At 38.5% G+C, this 22,172-nt stretch overlaps 1 protein-coding gene across 2 annotated transcripts in view; it reads right to left on the bottom strand.

Annotated features, from left to right (window-relative positions):
* VPS13B (vacuolar protein sorting 13 homolog B) overlaps positions 1–22,172 on the bottom strand; it is a 1,996,594-nt gene that overhangs the window by 574,451 nt on the left and 1,399,971 nt on the right. The window lies entirely within an intron of this gene.

Genomic DNA, 22,172 nt, shown 5'->3' with positions numbered 1-22,172 from the left:
GTTTGTTTTATCATAAAACAAACAGTAGCTACAAAAAACACACATACACAATATTCCTCTCTTCACTTTGTAAATTGTAGCACTTATAAATCTACTGGTCGGACAGAATGCAAGCAGAACTTTTACGCACTTAAGCCGATTAAATAATACATAATAACTATTAATATGAAAGCATTATTCAGTCTCTTTCTAATGCTAGGAAGCTTATAGTACAATGTGCAATACACTATAAATGTATACAGATATGTGCAATACACTATAAATGTTTACAGATATGTGCTATAACAGCTTATAATACAAAGTGCAATACACTATAAATGTATACAGATATGTGCTATAACAGCATATAGTACAATGTGCAATACACTATAAATGTATACAGATATGTGCTATAACAGCTTATAATACAAAGTGCAATACACTATAAATGTATACAGATATGTGCAATACACTATAAATGTTTACAGATATGTGCTATAACAGCTTATAGTATAATGTGCAATACACTATAAATGTATACAGATATGTGCTATAACAGCCTATAATACAATGTGCAATACACTATAAATGTATACAGATATGTGCTATAACAGCTTATAATACAATGTGCAATACACTATAAATGTATACAGATATGTGCTATAACAGCTTATAGAACAATGTGCAATACACTATAAATGTATACAGATATGTGCAATACACTATAAATGTTTACAGATATGTGCTATAACAGCCTATAATACAATGTGCAATACACTATAAATGTATACAGATATGTGCAATACACTATAAATGTATACAGATATGTGCAATACACTATAAATGTTTACAGATATGTGCTATAACAGCCTATAGTACAATGTGCAATACACTATAAATGTATGCAGATATGTGCTATAACAGCATATAGTACAATGTGCAATACACTATAAATGTATACAGATATGTGCTATAACAGCTTATAGTACAGTGTGCAATACACTATAAATGTATACAGATATGTGCTATAACAGCATATAGTACAATGTGCAATACACTATAAATGTATACAGATATGTGCTATAACAGCTTATAGTACAATGTGCAATATACTATAAATGTATGCAGATATGTGCTATAACAGCTTATAGTACAATGTGCAATACACTATAAAATGTATGCAGATATGTGCTATAACAGCTTATAGTACAATGTGCAATACACTATAAATGTATACAGATATGTGCTATAACAGCTTATAGTACAATGTGCAATACACTATAAATGTATACAGATATGTGCTATAACAGCATATAGTACAATGTGCAATACACTATAAATGTATACAGATATGTGCTATAACAGCTTATAGTACAATGTGCAATATACTATAAATGTATGCAGATATGTGCTATAACAGCTTATAGTACAATGTGCAATACACTATAAATATATACAGATATGCGCTATAACAGCTTATAGTACAATGTGCAATACACTATAAATGTATACAGATATGTGCTATAACAGCTTATAGTAGAATGTGCAATATACTATAAATGTATACAGATATGTGCAATAACAGCTAATAGTGCAATAAACTATAAATGTATACAGATATGTGCAATAACAGCTTATAGTGCAATGTGCAATACACTAAAAATGTATACAGATATGTGCTATAACAGCTTATAATGCAATACACTATACATGTATACAGATATGTGCAATAACAGCTTATAGTACAATGTGCAATACACTATAAATGTATGCAGATATGTGCAATAACAGCTTATAGTACAATGTGCAATACACTATAAATGTATGCAGATATGTGCAATAACAGCTTATAGTACAATGTAATACACTATAAATGTATACAGATATGTGCTATAACAGCATATAGTACAATGTGCAATACACTATAAATGTATGCAGATATGTGCTATAACAGCACTCTTGAGTAACCCCTCTAATTTTTTGACCTGTGGAAAAAGAGATAAAGACTGAGTAATCTTATTCAGGCTTTCAGTATTAGGGCAGCATTAACTACATGGGAGGCGCAGTGAGAATTATGTCCCACAAGTTTCCATTGTTTGAAAGCCACCACTGCTCTACTGAAGAGACTGATATGGACTACGGCTATATCCTAGGACCAAGCAGCACAATCTTGCACTACTTAAAAAAATAAATAAATCTTGCTTGAAGAATCTTTTCTAACACCTAACTTTACCACTTCCTTGCTCTAACATAGGCAAAGAGAATGACTGGGGTTGGAGGGAAGAAAGGTGATATTTAACAGCTTTGCTGTGGTGCTCTTTGCCGCCTCCTGCTGGGCAGGAGTGATACTCCAAATAGTAATTAGATGATCCGTGGACTCATCATGTCATTAAAAAGAAAAAGGGTTTATCTATTATTATTATTATCTATTGTAGACTGTCCCTTTAAATTCCTTGTATATGTGCTGGAATCTAATTATAAACAAATAATGATTAAAAACATCATTGGTGGCTGCACATAGATGCCTTTTGCTATTGGCTCAGTCATGTGCATTGTTATTAATTCAACAAAGGATACCTCAAGAATGAAGCAAATTAGATAATGGAAGTAAATTGGAATGCTGTTTAAAATTGTACTCTCTGTCTGAATCATGAAAGAAAAAATTGAGGTTTCATGTCCGTTTAACCCCTTCACTCATAGTAAGCTAGGGTCCTTAATATTTTTCCAATAAATTGTACCTTTAACCCTTTAATGACCAAAGCACTTTTCCATTTTCTGACCGTTTGGAACCAAGGCTATTTTAAAATTTTTGCTGTGTTTGTGTTTAGCTGTAATTTTCCTCTTACTCATTTACTGTACCCACACATATTATATACCGTTTTTCTCGCCATTAAATTGACTTTCTAACGATACCATTATTTTCATCATATCTTATAATTTACTATAATTTTTTTTATAAAAACATAATTTATGTAAGAACTTACCTGATAAATTCATTTCTTTCATATTAGCAAGAGTCCATGAGCTAGTGACGTATGGGATATACATTCCTACCAGGAGGGGCAAAGTTTCCCAAACCTCAAAATGCCTACAAATACACCCCTCACCACACCCACAAATCAGTTTAACGAATAGCCAAGAAGTGGGGTGATAAGAAAAAAAGTGCGAAAGCATAAAAAAATAAGGAATTGGAATAATTGTGCTTTATACAAAAAATCATAACCACCACAAAAAAGGGTGGGCCTCATGGACTCTTGCTAATATTAAAGAAATTGATTTATCAGGTAAGTTCTTACATAAATTATGTTTTCTTTCATGTAATTAGCAAGAGTCCATGAGCTAGTGACGTATGGGATAATAAATACCCAAGATGTGGAACTTCCACGCAAGAGTCACTAGAGAGGGAGGGATAAAATAAAGACAGCCAATTCCGCTGAAAAATAATCCACACCCCAAAATAAAGTTTAAATCTTATAATGAAAAAAACTGAAATTATAAGCAGAAGAATCAAACTGAAACAGCTGCCTGAAGTACTTTTCTACCAAAAACTGCTTCAGAAGAAGAAAACACATCAAAATGGTAGAATTTAGTAAAAGTATGCAAAGAAGACCAAGTTGCTGCTTTGCAAATCTGATCAACCGAAGCTTCATTCCTAAACGCCCAGGAAGTAGAAACTGACCTAGTAGAATGAGCTGTAATCCTTTGAGGCGGAGTTTTACCCGACTCGACATAAGCATGATGAATCAAAGACTTTAACCAAGACGCCAAAGAAATGGCAGAGGCCTTCTGACCTTTCCTGGAACCGGAAAAGATAACAAATAGACTAGAAGTCTTTCGGAAATCTTTAGTAGCTTCAACATAATATTTCAAAGCTCTAACTACATCCAAAGAATGTAACGATCTTTCCTTAGAATTCTTAGGATTAGGACACAATGAAGGAACCACAATTTCTCTACTAATGTTGTTAGAATTCACAACTTTAGGTAAAAATTTAAATGAAGTCCGCAACACCGCCTTATCCTGATGAAAAATCAGAAAAGGAGATTCACAAGAAAGAGCAGATAACTCAGAAACTCTTCTAGCAGAAGAGATGGCCAAAAGGAACAACACTTTCCAAGAAAGTAATTTAATATCCAGAGAATGCATAGGTTCAAACGGAGGAGCTTGTAAAGCCCCCAGAACCAAATTCAAACTCCAAGGAGGAGAGACTGACTTAATGAAAGGTTTTATACGAACCAAAGCCTGTTCAAAACAATGAATATCAGGAAGATTAGCAATCTTTCTGTGAAACAGCACAGAAAGAGCAGAAATTTGTCCTTTCAAGGAACTTGCAGACAAACCTTTATCCAGACCATCCTGAAGAAACTGTAAAATTCTAGGAATTCTAAAAGAATGCCAGGAAAATTGATGAGAGGAACACCAAGAAATGTAAGTCTTCCAGACTCGATAATATATCTTCCTAGACACAGATTTACGAGCCTGTAACATAGTATTAATTACAGAGTCAGAGAAACCTCTATGACTGAGAATCAAGCGTTCAATCTCCATACCTTCAAATTTAATGATTTGAGATCCTGATGGAAAAAAGGACCTTGAGAAATAAGGTCTGGTCTTAACGGAAGAGTCCAAGGTTGGCAAGTAGCCATCCGAACAAGATCCGCATACCAAAACCTGTGAGGCCATGCTGGAGCCACCAGCAGAACAAACAAACGCTCTTTTAGAATCTTGGAGATCACTCTTGGAAGAAGAACTAGAGGCGGAAAGATATAGGCAGGATGATACTTCCAAGGAAGTGACAATGCATCCACTGCCTCCGCCTGAGGATCCCTGGATCTGGACAGATACCTGGGAAGTTTCTTGTTTAGATGAGAGGCCATCAGATCTATTTCTGGAAGTCCCCAGATTTGAAAAATCTGAAGAAATACCTCTGGGTGAAGAGACCATTCGCCCGGATGTAACGTCTGGCGACTGAGATAATCCGCTTCCCAATTGTCTATACATGGGATGTGAACCGCAGAAATTAGACAGGAGCTGGATTCCGCCCATACAAGTATCTGAGATACTTCTTTCATAGCCAGAGGACTGTGAGTCCCCCCTTGATGATTGACATATGCCACGGTTGTGACATTGTCCGTCTGAAAACAAATGAACGATTCTCTCTTTAGAAGAGGCCACGACTGAAGAGCTCTGAAAATCGCACGGAGTTCCAAAATGTTGATTGGTAATCTCGCCTCCTGAGATTCCCAAACCCCCTGCGCTGTCAGAGACCCCCATACAGCTCCCCAACCTGTCAGACTCGCATCTGTTGAGATCACAGTCCAGGTTGGAAGAACAAAAGAAGCCCCTTGAACTAAACGATGGTGATCTGACCACCACGTCAGAGAGTGTCGTACAATCGGATTTAAAGATATTAACTGTGATATCTTTGTATAATCCCTGCACCACTGGTTCAGCATACAAAGCTGAAGAGGTTGCATGTGAAAACGAGCAAAGGGGATCGCGTCCGATGCAGCAGTCATAAGACCTAGAATTTCCATGCATAAGGCTACCAAAGGGAATGATTGAGACTGAAGGTTTCGACAAGCTGAAACCAATTTCAGACGTCTCTTGTCCGTCAGAGACAAAGTCATGGACACTGAATCTATTTGGAAACCTAAAAAGGTTACCCTTGTCTGAGGAATCAATGAACTCTTTGGTAAATTGATCCTCCAACCATGTTCTTGAAGAAACGACACAAGTCGATTCGTATGAAATTCTGCTAAATGTGAAGACTGAGCAAGTACCAAGATATCGTCCAAATAAGGAAATACCACAATACCCTGTTCTATGAGGCCGAACGGCAGAGCCACAAACTGGTAATGCTGGTCTAGAAAAGAGAATCTCAGAAACTGAAAGTGATCTGGATGAATCGGAATATGCAGATATGCATTCTGTAAATCTATTGTGGACATATAATGCCCTTGCTGAACAAAAGGCAGAATAGTCCTTATAGTTACCATTTTGAATGTTGGTATCCTTACATAATGATTCAATATTTTAAAAATCCAGAACTGGTCTGAAGGAATTCTCCTTCTTTGGTACAATGAATAGATTTGAGTAAAACCCCAGACCCTGTTCCAGAACTGGAACTGGCACAATTACTCCAGCCAACTCTAGATCTGAAACACATTTCAGAAATGCTTGAGCCTTCACTGGGTTTATTGGAATGCGAAAAAGAAAAAATCTTCTTGCAGGAGGCCTTACCTTGAAACCTATTCTGTACCCTTGTGAAACAATGTTCTGAACCCAAAGACTGTGAATCGAATTGATCGAAATTTCTTTGAAAAATCGTAATCTGCCCCCTACCAGCTGAGCTGGAATGAGGGCCGCACCTTCATGTGGACTTGGGAGCTGGCTTTGGCTTTCTGAAAGGCTTGGATTTATTCCAAACTGGAGATGGTTTCCAAACAGAAACCGTTCCTTTAGGGGAAGGATCAGGCTTCTGTTCCTTATTCTGACGAAAGATACGAAAACGATTAGCAGCCCTATATTTACCTTTAGAATTTTTATCCTGAGGTAAAAAAGTTCCTTTCCCCCCAGTAACAGTTGAAATAATAGAATCCAACTGGGAACCAAACAATTTATTACCTTGGAAAGAAAGGGAAAGCAAAGTTGACTTAGAAGACATATCTGTATTCCAAGTTTTAAGCCATAAAGCTCTTCTAGCTAAAATAGCTAAAGACATATACCTGACATCAACTCTAATGATATCAAAGATGGCATCACAAATAAAGTTATTAGCATGTTGAAGAAGTTTAACAATGCTATGAGTATTATGATCTGACACTTGTTGTGCCAAAGCCTCCAACCAAAAAGTGGAAGCTGCCGCAACATCAGCCAAAGAAATAGCAGGCCTAAGAAGATTACCTGAACATAAATAAGCTTTCCTTAGAAATGATTCAATCTTCCTATCTAAAGGATCATTAAAGGAAGTACTATCTGCCGTAGGAACAGTAGTACGTTTAGCGAGAGTAGAGATAGCCCCATCAACTTTAGGGATTTTGTCCCAAAACTCTAATCTGTCAGATGGCACAGGATACAATTTCTTAAACCTTTTAGAAGGAGTAAATGAATTACCCAGATTATTCCATTCCCTAGAAATTACTTCAGAAATAGCATCAGGGACAGGAAAAACTTCCGGAATAACTGTAGGAGGTTTAAAAACCGAATTTAACCGCTGAGTAGATTTAGTATCAAGAGGACTAGATTCCTCCATCTCTAATGCGATTAAAACTTCTTTAAGTAAAGAACAAATAAATTCCATTTTAAATAAATATGAAGATTTATCAATGTCAATATCTGAGACAGAATCCTCAGAACCAGAAAAATCATCATCAGAAACAGACAAATCAGAATGATGATGTTCATTTAAAAATTCATCTGAAAAATGTGAAGTTTTAAAAGACCATTTACGTTTACTGGAAGGAGGAATAACAGACATAGCCTTCCTAATAGATTTAGAAACAAAATCTCTTATATTAACAGGAACATCCTGAGTATTAGATGTTGATGGAACAGCAACAGGTAATGGAATATTACTAATGGAAATACTATCTGCATTAGCAAGCTTATCATGACATTCATCACAAACTACAGCCGGAGGAACAGTTACCACAAGTTTACAGCAAATACACTTAACTTTGGTAGAACCAGCATCAGGCAGCGTTTTCCCAGAAGTAGCTTCTGATCCAGGGTCAATCTGAGACTTCTTGCAATATGTAAGAGAAAAAACAACATATAAAGCAAAATCTATCAAATTCCTTAAAAGACAGTTTCAGGAATGGGAAAAAATGCCAATGAACAAGCCTCTAGCAACCAGAAGCAAATGAAAAATGAGACTTAAATAATGGGAAAAAAAGGTGGAGATAATAATGACGCCCACATTTTTTAGCGCCAAAAAAGACGCCCACATTATTGGCGCCTAAATGCTTTAGGCGCCAAAAATGACGCCACATCCGGTGACACCAACATTTTTGGCGCAAAAACGTCAAAAAAATGACGCAAACACGAACAACTTCCGGCAACAAGTATGACGCCGGAAATGACAAAGAAATTTTTTGCGCCAAGAATGACGCAATAAAATGAAGCATTTTCAGCCCCCGTGAGCCTAACAGCCCACAGGGAAAAAAGTAAATTTTAAGGTAAGAAAAAATGATTTATTCATATGCATTATCCCAAATAATGAAACTGACTGTCTGAAATAAGGAATATTGATCATCCTGAACCAAGGCAAATAAATGTTTAAACACATATATTTAGAACTTTATATAAAAGTGCCCAACCATAGCTTAGAGTGTCACAAAAAATAAGACTTACTTACCCCAGGACACTCATCTACATGTAGTAGAAAGCCAAACCAGTACTGAAACGAGAATCAGTAGAGGTAATGGTATATAAGAGTATATCGTCAATCTGAAAAGGGAGGTAAGAGATGAATCTCTATGACCGATAACAGAGAACCTATGAAATAGATCCCGTAGAAGGAGACCATTGAATTCAAATAGGCAATGCTCTCTTCACATCCCTCTGACATTCACTGCACACTGAGAGGAAAACCGGGCTCCAGCCTGCTGCGAAGCGCATATCAACGTAGAATCTAGCACAAACTTACTTCACCACCTCCACGGGAGGCAAAGTTTGTAAAACTGATTTGTGAGTGTGGTGAGGGGTGTATTTGTAGGCATTTTGAGGTTTGAGAAACTTTGCCCGTCCTGGTAGGAATGTATATCCCATACGTCACTAGCTCATGGACTCTTGCTAATTACATGAAAGAAATATGAGGAAAAAATGGAAAAAAACACACTTTTTCTAACTTTGACCCCCAAAATCTGTTACATATCTACTACCACCAAAAAAACACCCATGCTAAATAGTTTCTAAATTTTGTCCTGAGTTTAGAAATACCCAATGTTGACATGTTCTATGCTTTTTTTGTAAGTTATAGGGCAATAAATACAAGTAGCACTTTGCTATTTCCAAACCATTTTTTTTCAAAACTAGCGCTAGTTACATTAGAACACTAAAATCTTTCAGGAATCTCTGAATATCCATTGACATGTAAATATTTTTTTTTAGAAAACATCCCAAAGTATTGATCTAGGCCCATTTTGGTATATTTCATGCCACCATTTCACCGCCAAATGCGATCAAATACAAAAAATCATTCACTTTTTCACAAATTTTTTCACAAACTTTTGGTTTCTCACTGAAATTATTTACAAACAGCTTGTGCAATTATGGCATAAATGGTTGTAAATTCTTCTCTGGGATCCCCTTTTTTTCAGAAATAGCAGACATATATGGCTTTGGCGTTGCTTTTTGGTAATTAGAAGGCCACTAAATGCCACTGCGCACCACACGTGTATTATGCCCAGCAGTGAAGGGGTTAATTAGGGAGCATGTAGGTAGCTTTTTGGGGTAATTTTAACTTTAGTGTAGTAGACAACCCCAAGTATTGATATAGGCCCATTTTGGTATATTTCATGCCACCATTTCACCGCAAATGCGATCAAATTAAAAAAAAAAACGTAAAATTTTTCACAATTTTAGGTTTCTCACTGAAATCATTTACAAACAGCTTGTGCAATTATGGCACAAATGGTTGTAAATGCTTCTCTGGGATCCCCTTTGTTCAGAAATAGCAGACACATATGGCTTTGGCATTGCTTTTTGGTAATTAGAAGGCCACTAAATGCCGCTGCGCATCACACGTGTATTATGGCTAGCAGTGAAGGGGTTAATTTTAATTATGTAGCTTGTAGGGAGCTTGCAGGGTTAATTTTAGCTTTAGTGTAGAGCTCAGCCTCCCACCTGAAACATCAGACCCCCTGATTTCTCCCAAACAGCTCTTTTCCCTCCCCCACCCCACAATTGTCCACGCCATCTTAAGTACTGGCAGAAACTCTGCCAGTACTAAAATAAAAGGTATATTTGTTTTTTAGGTTTTTTTTAAGCATATTTACATATGCTGCTTTGTAGGATCCCCCTTAGCCCCCAACCTCACTGATCCCCCACCAAACAACTCTCTAACCCTCCCCCTCTGCCTTAGCGGGGGCCATCTTGGGTACTGGCAGCTGTCTGCCAGTACCCAGTTTAGTAAAAAAATGATTTTTTTTTTTAAAAAATGCCTTTTTCTGTAGTGTAGCCCCCCTCCCCACCAACCTTCCATCACTTGCAGATCACTTAGAAACTTTACAATATTTTTTTTTCCATATTTATTAGTTATTTTCAGATTTTTTTTCTGTAGTGTAGCGGTTTCCTCCCGCTCCTGCCCCGTGCCTGCCCGCCGCCCCCGTGCACGCCCCCATCGGTCCCGCGCCCGATCTCGCCCCCCCTGCACATTACACGGCGCATCGATGGCCGCCCACCCGCCTCCCAAGTCTGCTCCCACCCACCAACGATACCGGCCATACTGGTATGTGGAAGCCACTGCTCTAGTAGAATGAACAGTAATTCTTTCAGGAGGCTGCTGTCCAGCAGTCTCATAAGCCAAACGGATGATGCTTTTCAGCCAAAAGGAAAGAGAGGTAGCCGTAGCCGTTTGACTTCTCCGTTTACCAGAATAAACAACAAACAATGAAGATGTTTGACGGAAATCTTTAGTTGCTTGTAAGTAGAACTTTAAAGCACGAACCACATCAAGATTGTGCAACAGACGTTCCTTCTTTGAGGAAGGATTAGGACACAATGAAGGAACAACAATCTCCTGATTGATATTCCTATTAGAAACAACCTTAGGAAGAAACCCAGGTTTGGTACGCAAAACCACCTTATCTGCATGGAAAACAAGGCAAGGTGAATCACACTGTAAAGCAAATAACTCAGAAACTCGAGCCGAAGAGATAGCTACTAAAAACAAAACCAAGATAGAAGCTTAATATCTATGGAATGCATAGGTTCAAACGGAACCCCTTGAAGAACTTTAAGAACTAAGTTTAGGCTCCATGGTGGAGCAACAGGTTTAAATACAGGCTTGATCCTGACCAAGGCCTGACTAAATGCTTGAACGTCTGGGACATCTGCCAGACGTTTGTGTAAAAGAATAGACAAAGCAGATATTTGTCCTTTTAACAAACTAGCTGATAATCCCTTCTCCAATCCTTCTTGGAGAAAAGACAATATTCTAGGAATCCTAATCTTACTCCATGAGTAACCCTTGGATTCACACCAATAAAAATATTTGTGCCAAATCTTATGATAAATCTTCCTGGTGACAGGCTTTCTAGCTTGAATCAGGATATCAATGACCGACTCAGAGAAACCACGCTTTGATATAATCAGGCGTTCAATCTCCAAGCAGTCAGACGCAGAGAAATTAGATTTGGATGCATGAATGGACCTTGGATTAGAAGGTCCTGCCTCATTGGCAGAGACCACGGTGGAACTGATGACATGTCCACTAGTTCTGCATACCAAGTCCTGCATGGCCACGCAGGTGCTATCAGAATCACTGAAGCCCTCTCCTCTTTGATTCTGGCAACCAGACATGGGAGGAGAGGAAACGGTGGAAATACATAAGCCAGATTGAAGGACCAGGGCACTGCTAGAGCATCTATCAGTACCGCCTGGGGATCCCGGGACCTGGACCCGTAACGAGAAAGTTTGGCATTCTGTCGGGACGCCATCAGATCCAATTCTGGTGTGCCCCATAGCTGAGTCAGCTGGGCAAATACCTCCAGATGGAGCTCCCACTCCCCCGGATGAAAAGTCTGACGACTTAGGAAATCCGCCTCCCAGTTCTCTACTCCTGGGATATGGATTGCTGAGAGATGGCAAGAGTGATCCTCCGCCCATCGGATTATTTTAGTTACCTCCATCATTGCTAGAGAACTCCTTGATGATTGATGTTCCTCCTTGATGATTGATATAAGCTACAGTCGTGATGTTGTCCGACTGAAATCTGATGAATTTGGCCGCAGCAAGCTGAGGCCATGCCTGAAGCACATTGAATATCGCTCTCAGTTCTAGAATGTTTATCGGGAGGAGAGTTTCCTCCTGAGACCATAAGCCATGTATGTGCTTTCAGGGAGTTCCAGACTGCACCACAGCCTAGCAGGCTGGCATCTGTCGTTACTATGAGCCACTCTGGCCTGCGGAAACACATTCCCTGAGACAGGTGGTCCTGAGACAACCACCAGAGAAGAGAATCTCTGGTCTCCTGGTCCAGATTTATTTGAGGAGATAAATCTGCATAATCCCCATTCCACTGTTTGAGCATGCATAGTTGCAGTGGTCTGAGGTGTAGGCGGGCAAAATTAACTATGTCCATTGCCGCTACCATGAGTCCGATTACCTCCATGCACTGAGCCACTGATGGCCGAGGAATGGAATGAAGAGCTTGGCAAGTGGTTAAGAGTTTTGATTTTCTGACCTCCGTCAGAAATATTTTCATTTCTACCGAGTCTATCAGAGTCCCGAGGAAGGAAACTCTTGTGAGAGGGAAGAGAGAACTGTTTTTTATGTTCACCTTCCATCCATGAGATCTCAGAAAAGCCAACACTTGGCTAGTTGGAAAGTCGACGCCTGAATTAAGATGTCGTCTAGATAAGGCACTACTGCTATGCCCCGCGGCATTAGCACCGCCAAAAGGTACCCTAGCACTTTTGTGAGAATTCTGGGAGCCGTGGCCAACCCGAAGGGGAGGGCCACGAACTGGAAATGCCTGTCCAGAAAGGCAAATCTGAGGAATTGATGATGATCTCTGTGAATAGGGATGTGTAGATACGCATCCTGTAAGTCCACGGTAGTCATATATTGACCCTCCTGGATCATTGGTAGAATGGTCCGAATAGTCTCCATCTTGAATGATGGTACTCTTAGGAATTTGTTTAGAATTTTGAAATCCAAGATTGGTCTGAAAGTTCCCTCTTTTTTGGGAACCACAAACAGGTTTGAGTAAAACCCTAGCCCTTGTTCCTCTTTTGGAACTGTGCGGATCACTCCCATGGTATGGAGGTCTTCTACACAGCGTAAGAACGCCTCACTCTTTGTCTGGTTTGCAGACAATTGAGAAATGTGAAATCTCCCCCTTGGGGGGGGAGTCTTTGAAGTCCAGAAGATATCCCTGGGACACAATTTTTAAAGCCCAGGAATCGTGAACATCTCTTGCCCAAGCCTGAGCGAAGAGAGAGAGTCTGCCGACTACTAGATCCGGTCCCGGATCGGGGGCTACCCCTTCATGCTGTCTTAGAGGCAGCTGCAGGCTTCTTGGCCTGTTTACCCTTGTTCCAAGCCTGGTTAGGTCTCCAGACTGACTTGGATTGGGCAAAATTCCCCTCTTGCTTTGCAGCAGAGGAAGCTGAAGCGGGACCACCCTTGAAGTTCCGAAAGGAACGAAAATTATTTTGTTTGGTCCTCATTTTATTTGTTTTATCCTGAGGGAGGGCATGGCCTTTCCCTCCAGTGATGTCTGAAATAATTTTCAGTTCAGGCCCGAATAGGGTCTTTCCTTTGAAAGGGATGTTCAAAAGTTTAGATTTTGATGACACATCCACAGACCAGGACTTAAGCCATAACGCTCTGCGTGCTAAAATGGCAAAACCTGAATTCTTTGCCGCTAATTTAGCTAGTTGGAAAGCGGCATCTGTAATGAAAGAATTAGCCAACTTAAGGGCCTTAATTCTGTACATAATCTCCTCTAATGGAGTCTCCATCTAAAGAGCCTCTTCTAGAGCCTCGAACCAGAAAGCAGCTGCAGTAGTTACATGAACAATGCACGCAATAGGTTGGAGAAGAAAACCTTGATGAACAAAAATTTTCTTCAGGAGACCCTCTAATTTTTTATCCATAGGATCTTTGAAAGCACAACTGTCTTCGATAGGTATAGTTGTACGCTTAGCCAGAGTAGAAATAGCTCCCTCCACCTTAGGAACTGTCTGCCACGAGTCCCACATGGTGTCAGATATGGGAAACATTTTCTTAAAAACAGGAGGGGGAGCGAATGGAATACCTGGTCTATCCCACTCCTTAGTAACAATATTCACAATCCTCTTAGGGACTGGAAAAACATCAGCGTAAACAGGAACCTCTAAGTATTTGTCCATTTTACACAATTTCTCTGGGACACTATAGGGTCACAATCATCTAGAGCCGCTAATACCACCCTGAGCAATAAGGGGAGGTGTTCAAGCTTAAATTTAAAGGCCGTCAAATCAGAATCTGTCTGAGGGAGCGTCTTTCCTGAATCAGAAATTTCTCCCTCAGATAACAAATCCCTTATCCCTACCTCAGAACATTGTGAGGGTATATCAGATACGGCTACTAAAGCGTCAGACGGCTCAGCATTTGTTCTTAACCCAGAGCTGTCACGCTTTCCTTGCAAACCAGGCAGTTTAGATAAAACCTCAGTGAGGGTTGTATTCATAACTGTGGCCATGTCTTGTAAAGTAAATGAATTCAACGCACTAGAGGTACTTGGTGTCACTTGTGCGGGTGTTACTGGTTGTGACACTTGGGGAGAGCTAGATGGCCAACCCTCATTCCCCTCTGTGTGAGAATCATTTATGGCATTATTTTAAAGTGCTAAAATATGCTCTTTATAATTTATAGACATATCAGTGCAAGTGGGACACATTCTAAGAGGGGGTTCCACAATGGCTTCTAAACACATTGAACAAGGATTTTCCTTGATGTCAGACATGTTAAACAGGCTAGTAATGCAACAAGCAAGCTTAGAGAACACTTTATTCAATGAAAAACAACACTTTAAAAAAAAAAAACGGTACTGTGCCTTTAAGAGAAAAAAAACATGTACACTTTCTGCAAAACTGCTTAAAAATGTCACAAATCTTACAATTTTTTTTACAGCATATGAAGTAAGCCTTAGTAAGGTTGCACCACTAGTAAGAATGAGATTAACCCCTTAATTACCAAACCGGATTGACAAAAGTTTAAAAATCCGGAAATATACAGTCAGCACCTTGCCACAGCTCTGCTGTGGCGCCTACCTGCCCTTAGGGGTTGAAATTGGGGGAATAAAGCTTCGTTTTGGCTCCAAAACTGCTTCAGGACCCTCCTATGTTGAAGCTTGCTATCCAGAAGTAAAAACAAATGCGCATCTAAGGCGCAAAATTAGGCCCCGCCCACCTCATACACGATGTCTGAGGGACCTTAAATTAACACCTCAAGTGTTAAAAACATAGCCATGTGGTATAAAAACCTTCCAATATAAGCCAAATGAACCAATAAATAAAAGTCCCAAAAAAACGTTTTTCTCAAATCTATCAAAAACGTCTGTTTTAAACATATAAGTGTCAACCAGCAGTAACTTAGCCCTTATGCAAGCTTGTAATACTACCATAAGTGTTTGATTAAAGCTTACCCTTCCCCTCATGGGGATAATGTCAGCCCTTTTCTTGAAATATCCTGTCTTTCTAAAAAAATTGACTGAACATACCTCAGTGCAGTAGAGACTGCAAAACCGTTCCTCAGCTGAAGTTTCCTGTACTCCTCAGCCTCTGTGGGAACAGCAATGGATCCTAGTTACCAAATGCTAAGATCATCATCCTCCATGCAGAAATCTTCATCTCTTTTCTGCTTAAGAGTAAATAGTACACACCGGTACCATTTAAAATAACAAACTCTTGCTTGAAGAAAATAAAAATGAATATTTTGTCTCCACAATCTCTTTACCCTTCCATCTTGTTAGAGCCGGCAAACAGAATGACTGGGGGTGGAGCTAAGGGAGGAGCTATATAGACAGCTCTGCTGTGGGTGCTCTCTTTGCCACTTCCTGTAGGAAAGGAGAATATCCCACAAGTATGGATGAATCTGTGGACTCAATACATCTTACAAGAGAAATGTGGGTTTAGTATCCCTTTAAGGTTTTGCATACATATAAAATTAAGATACAGTGAAATATGACAGAGAAGTATATTTTTGCCATTTCTTGGGTAATAATATTAGATGTTTCTAGAATACAAATCCCCTAGATATCATTGCTATGATCAGGAAATGGAATTTATAAAATAATATAACAAAGGGATGACATCTACTTAACAATATCACCATATCTGACCCAACATATTAAAAAAGATAAATGCATGCAACTTATAAGCACAGGACATTGTCACAGTAATCCATAAGAATCAAATACAATTTAGCAAAAAAAATGCCTAAAACATCTGTAATTCAGTACATTTATAAAGTACATTTCCTGGAATGTTAAAAGCTTAAAACAAAACAGTTTATAAAATGTGTCTAAATATTCTACTTCTTGTATATGAAGGATGAATACAATAAAAATAAACAAGTCTTTCAGATGATAGTAATTAAATTCAAGCAGGTTTTAAAAATAAATTGCACCGTTTGAGCATTAACCAGATCCTAGTAAAACAAGTTAATAAATAATTATTAATAACTCCACAATAAATGGATTAAAAAAAATTACATTAGCTTAAAGGGACATTCCTGTCAAAATTTAAATGCACAAAGATGAACTATATCTTTGAATAGAAAAATATTTACAATATACATGTATTGGCTAAAATGCTTCTAATAGCTAGATATTCTCAGTGCAGCAACATTTTAAATACTGCAGCTGCTCAGAGCGCTAATGGGGCTTATATCATGTCAGCTATTAACAAATTGGCTCATTACCAGATGGTACAAAAACCTTAGGCTCTCTGAGCAAGTTTGTATTTAAAATGCTGGTGCACGGACCGGTGCATACTTAAAGGGACACTGAACCCAAATGTTTTCTTTTGTGATTCAGAAAGAGCATGAAATTTTAAGCACCTTTCTAAATTACTCCTATTATCAAATTTTCTTCATTTTCTTGGTATCTTTATTTGAAATGCAAGTATGTAAGTTTAGATGTCGGCCCATTTTTGGTGATCAACCTGGGTTGTTCTTGCTGATTGGTGGATAAATTCATCCACCAATAAAAAAGTGCTGTCCAGAGTTTTGAGCCAAAAAAAAGCTTAGATGCCTTCTTTTTCAAATAAAGATAGCAAGAGAAAGAAGAAAAATTGATAATAGGAGTAAATTAGAAAGTTGCTTAAATTTGTATGCTCTATCACTGAATCACAAAAGAAAAAATCTGGGTTCAGTGTCCCTTTAAATACACATTTAAAACAGCTATAGCTATTATTAGGAGCATTTTTGCTAATACATGTAATATTACAAAAATGCTTCTATGCAAAACTTAAAAGCGTCCATGTGGATTCCAATTTTGGCTGTAATGTCCCTTTAAACTTCTGGGCACAACTACAACAACCCTTTAAGTTGTGAACAAGTGCCCAAGCAGGACACAAAAAACTATAGCAAAAATTATAAACATCATCATTTCAAATGATCTATGATTGTGTAAATAAAACTGCGGCAAAATGTCATTATCACTTTCACATTCTTAGGCTATTAGAACTCTCTTTTAAATCCACTGCTGGAGAACAATTTATTTTTTATTTCCTTTTTGTCTCAATATGGCATTTCTGATAGGATGTAAAACAAACATATTCAAAGATAGGAGATAGATAGATCTATAGGTAGGAAGATATATAATCATATACATATATTATTTATAATTTGCTGCCATTGCTGCGCTAGTTGTCATGCTGTGCCTCACGGCACGAGAATGAGGCTCCTATTGGAGCCTATGGAAGCGCGCTCGCGTGAACTCAATGCTTCCCAGCAATGCAAAGGTGAGCTCGCATTCGTTTTGCTGTCAACTTGTAATACCAGCAACACATTGGTGTGCGCTGGTATTACCCAGTGGATCGCAACTATCACTTTCACGAAAGCGATATTTTGTGCTGTATTTGTAATCAGGCCCAAAATACTTTTTATAAGCGCAGTATTGAGGTTATTTCCCTTCTCCCTCTATCATGGGATGCCATGTTGAAATCTATCTTTCACTACATTCCAGTGCTGACCTGTTTGCACATGTGCAGCAATGCTCCTTTAAATACCTCCAGTGTAACAAAGGCTCCATATTGGCAGCACAAATGATTAGAAGGAGGTGCATGAAATACATTTAGTGTGTAGTGTCCCTTTAAAGAACGTAAGGCTAACGTGTAGCTTAATAACAGAAGGTGACCAAGAACAGAGCCTTATGGCCTCCCAACTGATAATAGAAAGAGGGCAGAGGATATGCTAGAGAAGAATACAATAAAGGTACAGTTAGAAAGATTGGAGAGTCACAAAAGAGAGAGAGAGCGTTTTATTAGTACACTTTATTTTAATTTTTTAGAGCTAGTTTAAAAAAAAAAAAAAAGTATTGTGTATTTTAATGTATATTGTATGCAATTAATTCCTTACATGATCACAATATTACTAGGCATGCACATTTAAAAATCAATTCTATGTTTTATAGCTACTCTACAGAGGCCATGGTGATGTAATGTATTTCCCTTACTGGAGCATTTTTTTAATTCATGTACATTAATTTATATTACAAATCATTGAGTGACATCAGGTCATACGTTTGCAAGCTTATTTGCTTTGGCTAATCCAAATAAAGGTTGAAGTATATTTCTGGAAATATTAGCTAAAACAAAATCACTCACGGACACAGCGTGCCAAGTCATGTGTTTGGTTTTTAAAAAATATTATAGGGTGAAAATCTGCTTTATTCAGTGGCTCCATGGGAGAAATATCCTGCCTTCATTGAAACAACAGCACACTTTTCTTGTAACACATTGCATAATACATTTAACATATTTTAAGAATTAAATAAATGGAGGGGGGAGCAGAAATGTTTCCTATAAACTGGTTTAAAATTAACAATATATATCCTTATAAAATAGTCAAATATTGCGCTACTTTATGGCCATTACATTTCTGATCCAGTTTCTATTGTGCTTTAATAGACCATTTATCATTGAACGAAAAAACTCATTTGTTTGTGTTGGCTGTTTTGTTCATTTTTATTGTCCTGTCATCTTGAAAAGTTGTACCTAACACATAAAAAAACATGCTGGTGTTAATAAAACACACAACAGTTGTATTGCTTCTGTGTTTCTTAATAAGAGACTTTTAAATTATACACTACATAAAATGTTTTAAAATGACCAAACTAGAGAGACAAGCTTTATTCCTTGACAAACTATGAAAATAAGGCATCATAAACTAAGAGCCAAAGGGGTATATTTATGATTGTGCGAGCGGACATGTTCCGATATAGCGGATCATGTCGGATGCACATCGATAAATGCCGACAGCATACACTCTTGGGATTTATCATTGCACCAGCAGTTCTTGTTAACTGCTGGTGTAATGCTGCCCCCTGCAGATTCGCAGCCAATTGGCTGCTAGCAGCGGGTGTCAATCAACCCGATCATATTCGATCGGGTTGATTTCTGGCGATTTCTGTCCGCAGCCTCAGAGCAGGCAGACAGGTTATGGAGAAGCCATCTTTAGATCGCTGCTTCATAACTTCTGTTTCCAGTGAGCTTGATAAATATGCCCCAAAGAGTTAACATCTAATGCTTACATACATAATATATCAAAGAGTCCCATTTAAAGATTACCTGCACTATATATTAAGGTTAACTGTGTAGAAACTTCCTCAGCACCCCCCCCTCCCCCACATACACACAGAGGGCCCTGTGCATTATTTTTTTTTTTTGGGGGGGGGCACCCACAAAGGTAATTCAGTAGTAAGCAAAACTAATATACATGCTCTTATGTATAGTGATTTTGAGTAGATCAATAGCTAGATAGTCAGACAGACAGAATTACAGAAAAAATAAACTGCTAAAAAAAGGAAAAAAAAGAACAACTGTATTCCAACAACTCAATACATTTATATTAATAATGTTTCTAAGGGGATTTGTGCATTAACGTTCTTTATGGATTTTTGTAATAGATCAAGTGTTTCTCCCTCCTGCCATTTGTGAAATATACAAACACAATCTCCAAACTTAAAATGATATTAAACAGTATCTAATTGTTCTGGGAAGAAGAGATAGATAAGTATAAAACCTAGGTTCCAACATGGCAGCACCCATTACTTTATAGAAACTTAACCTCTACACTTACATCTTCAATATTTAAACAAACTGATATCATTTAAAACAAATATCTACATACTATTCTCAGGCTTCAAACGTATCTAATTCTTGGGGTAAATACTGGAGTACCGTTTTATTTTATACAAAAGTCTGCATAAGTCTGTGCAACGTTATACCTTGTATACTTTTACTTCTGAATCTGTGAGTGGCATGAAGGATTGGACTCACTGGGGAAAGTCTGATTCACCTTTCAAATATCCAAAATGTTTGCATAATAATGTATATGGACATGAAAAATTGTTTATGATATAACCAGAAAGCGATTATGAAAGGGACGATGTACCAAAAAAATGTTCTCCCCTTTAAAGTGTTCTCAGTGATCTATTTGCTTTGCTATAGTGAATTAAAGGGACAGTCAATTCAAAATTAAACTTTCATGATTTATATAGGACATGTAATTTTATACAACTTTCCAATTTACTTTTATCATCAAATTTGCTTTGTACTCTTGGTATTCTTTTTTGAAAGCTTAACGGATTTCTTAACAGTTGAAGGCCGTATTTTGACAGTTTTTCACAGCTGAACAGCTAGTTCATGTGTGTCATAAGATTGTGCTTACTTCCATGGTTGGCTAAAATGCAAGTCTGTCAAAAGAAATGAGATAAGAAGGCATTCTGCAGAGGCTTATATACAAGGTAATCACAGAGGTACAAAGTGTATTAAAGGGACATTCCGGTCAAAATTTAAATGCACATAGATTAATTACATATTTGAATAGAAACATATTTGCAATATATATTGGCAAATATGCTTCTAGTAAAAGCTATCACTGTTTTAGTGTTAGTATTTTTCTATGCACGTGCATGTGAAGCATAGCTAGATATTGTCAATGCAACAGTATTTTAAATACTGCAGCTGCTCAGAACATCAGTGGAGCTTGTATATCATGTTAGCAATTACAAAATTGAGTCATTGCCAGATGGTACAAGCATCTCAGGCTTTCTGAGCAAGTGTTATGTTTAAAATGCTGGTGCACGGTGCATTCTGAAACAGCTATAACTTTTATTAAAAGCATTTTTGCTAATATGTTTATATTACAACAATGCTTCTATTCAATAGTAAAATGCAATTATGTGTATTCCAATTTTGGCTGGAATGTTCTTTTAATATAACAGTGTTGGTTATGCAAAACTGGGGAATGGGTAATAAACAGATTATCTATCTTTTTATACAATAAAAATGTCCAAGTACACTGTCCCTTTAAATTGTTTACAAAAAGCTCCTTTACCGTTATTTTATCCATTGAAACTGACACCAATACTAAAAATGTCAAAACTGCTGTTTTGGCTATAGAAAAGCCTTGTAAACAAGATGTAGCAGAAATCAAACTCCCAGTAGGAGGCTGGAGAGAGCCCAGCCCACTTCAAGGGTGTGGCGCAGTGGCATATTTACTTTTTGTACTGCCCTAGGCACTCAAAATTCTGCTGTTTCCCCACCCAAAGGTTTTAGGCCTCTTTCCCCTTAATATTTTTTTGGGTCAGTGTGTAAAATGTTTTTTTTTTCATAACAATTCAAAAGAAATGGGCTAGCAAAACACTTGCATACAGGTGGGTTGAACTGCATGCATCTTAGACCATTTTCTCCCTGAGAAAAGGGAGAGAAAAGAGGGGGAGGGGAGAAAAGGGAGAGAAAGGAAAGAAGGGAGGGAGAGAGAGAAAAGTGGAGAGGAAGAGGAGAAAAGGGGAGAGGAGAAAAGGGGAGAGAGGGAAAGGGGGGAGAGAGGGAAAGGGGGGAGAGGGAAAGGGGAGAGGGAAAGAAAGGAGGGAAAGACGGGAGGGGGAGGAAGGGAGGGGGAGCAAGGGAGGGAGGGAAAGAAGGAAGGGAGGGAGGGAAAGAAGAAAGGGAGGGAGGGAAAGAAGAAAGGGAGGGAGGGAAAGAAGAAAGGGAGGGAAAGAAGGGAGGGGAGGGAGGGAGAGAAGGGAGGGGAGGGAGGGAGAGAAGGGAGGGGAGAGAAGGGAGGGGAGGGAGGGAGGGGAGAGAAGGGAGGGGAGGGAGGGGAGGGAGGGAGGGGAGGGAGGGAGGGGAGGGAAAGAAGGAAGGGAGGGAAAGAAGGGAGGGAGGGAAAGAAGGGAGGGAGGGAAAGAAGGGAGGGAGAGAAGGGAGGGAGGGAGAGAAGGAAGAGAGGGAGGGAGAGAAGGAAGAGAG

The sequence above is a fragment of the Bombina bombina genome, chromosome 5 (genome assembly GCF_027579735.1).
Source record: "Bombina bombina isolate aBomBom1 chromosome 5, aBomBom1.pri, whole genome shotgun sequence".
NCBI lineage: Eukaryota > Metazoa > Chordata > Amphibia > Anura > Bombinatoridae > Bombina > Bombina bombina.
The sequence above is the reverse complement of the archived record's forward strand: the minus strand, read 5'-3'. Positions and strand labels throughout refer to the sequence as shown.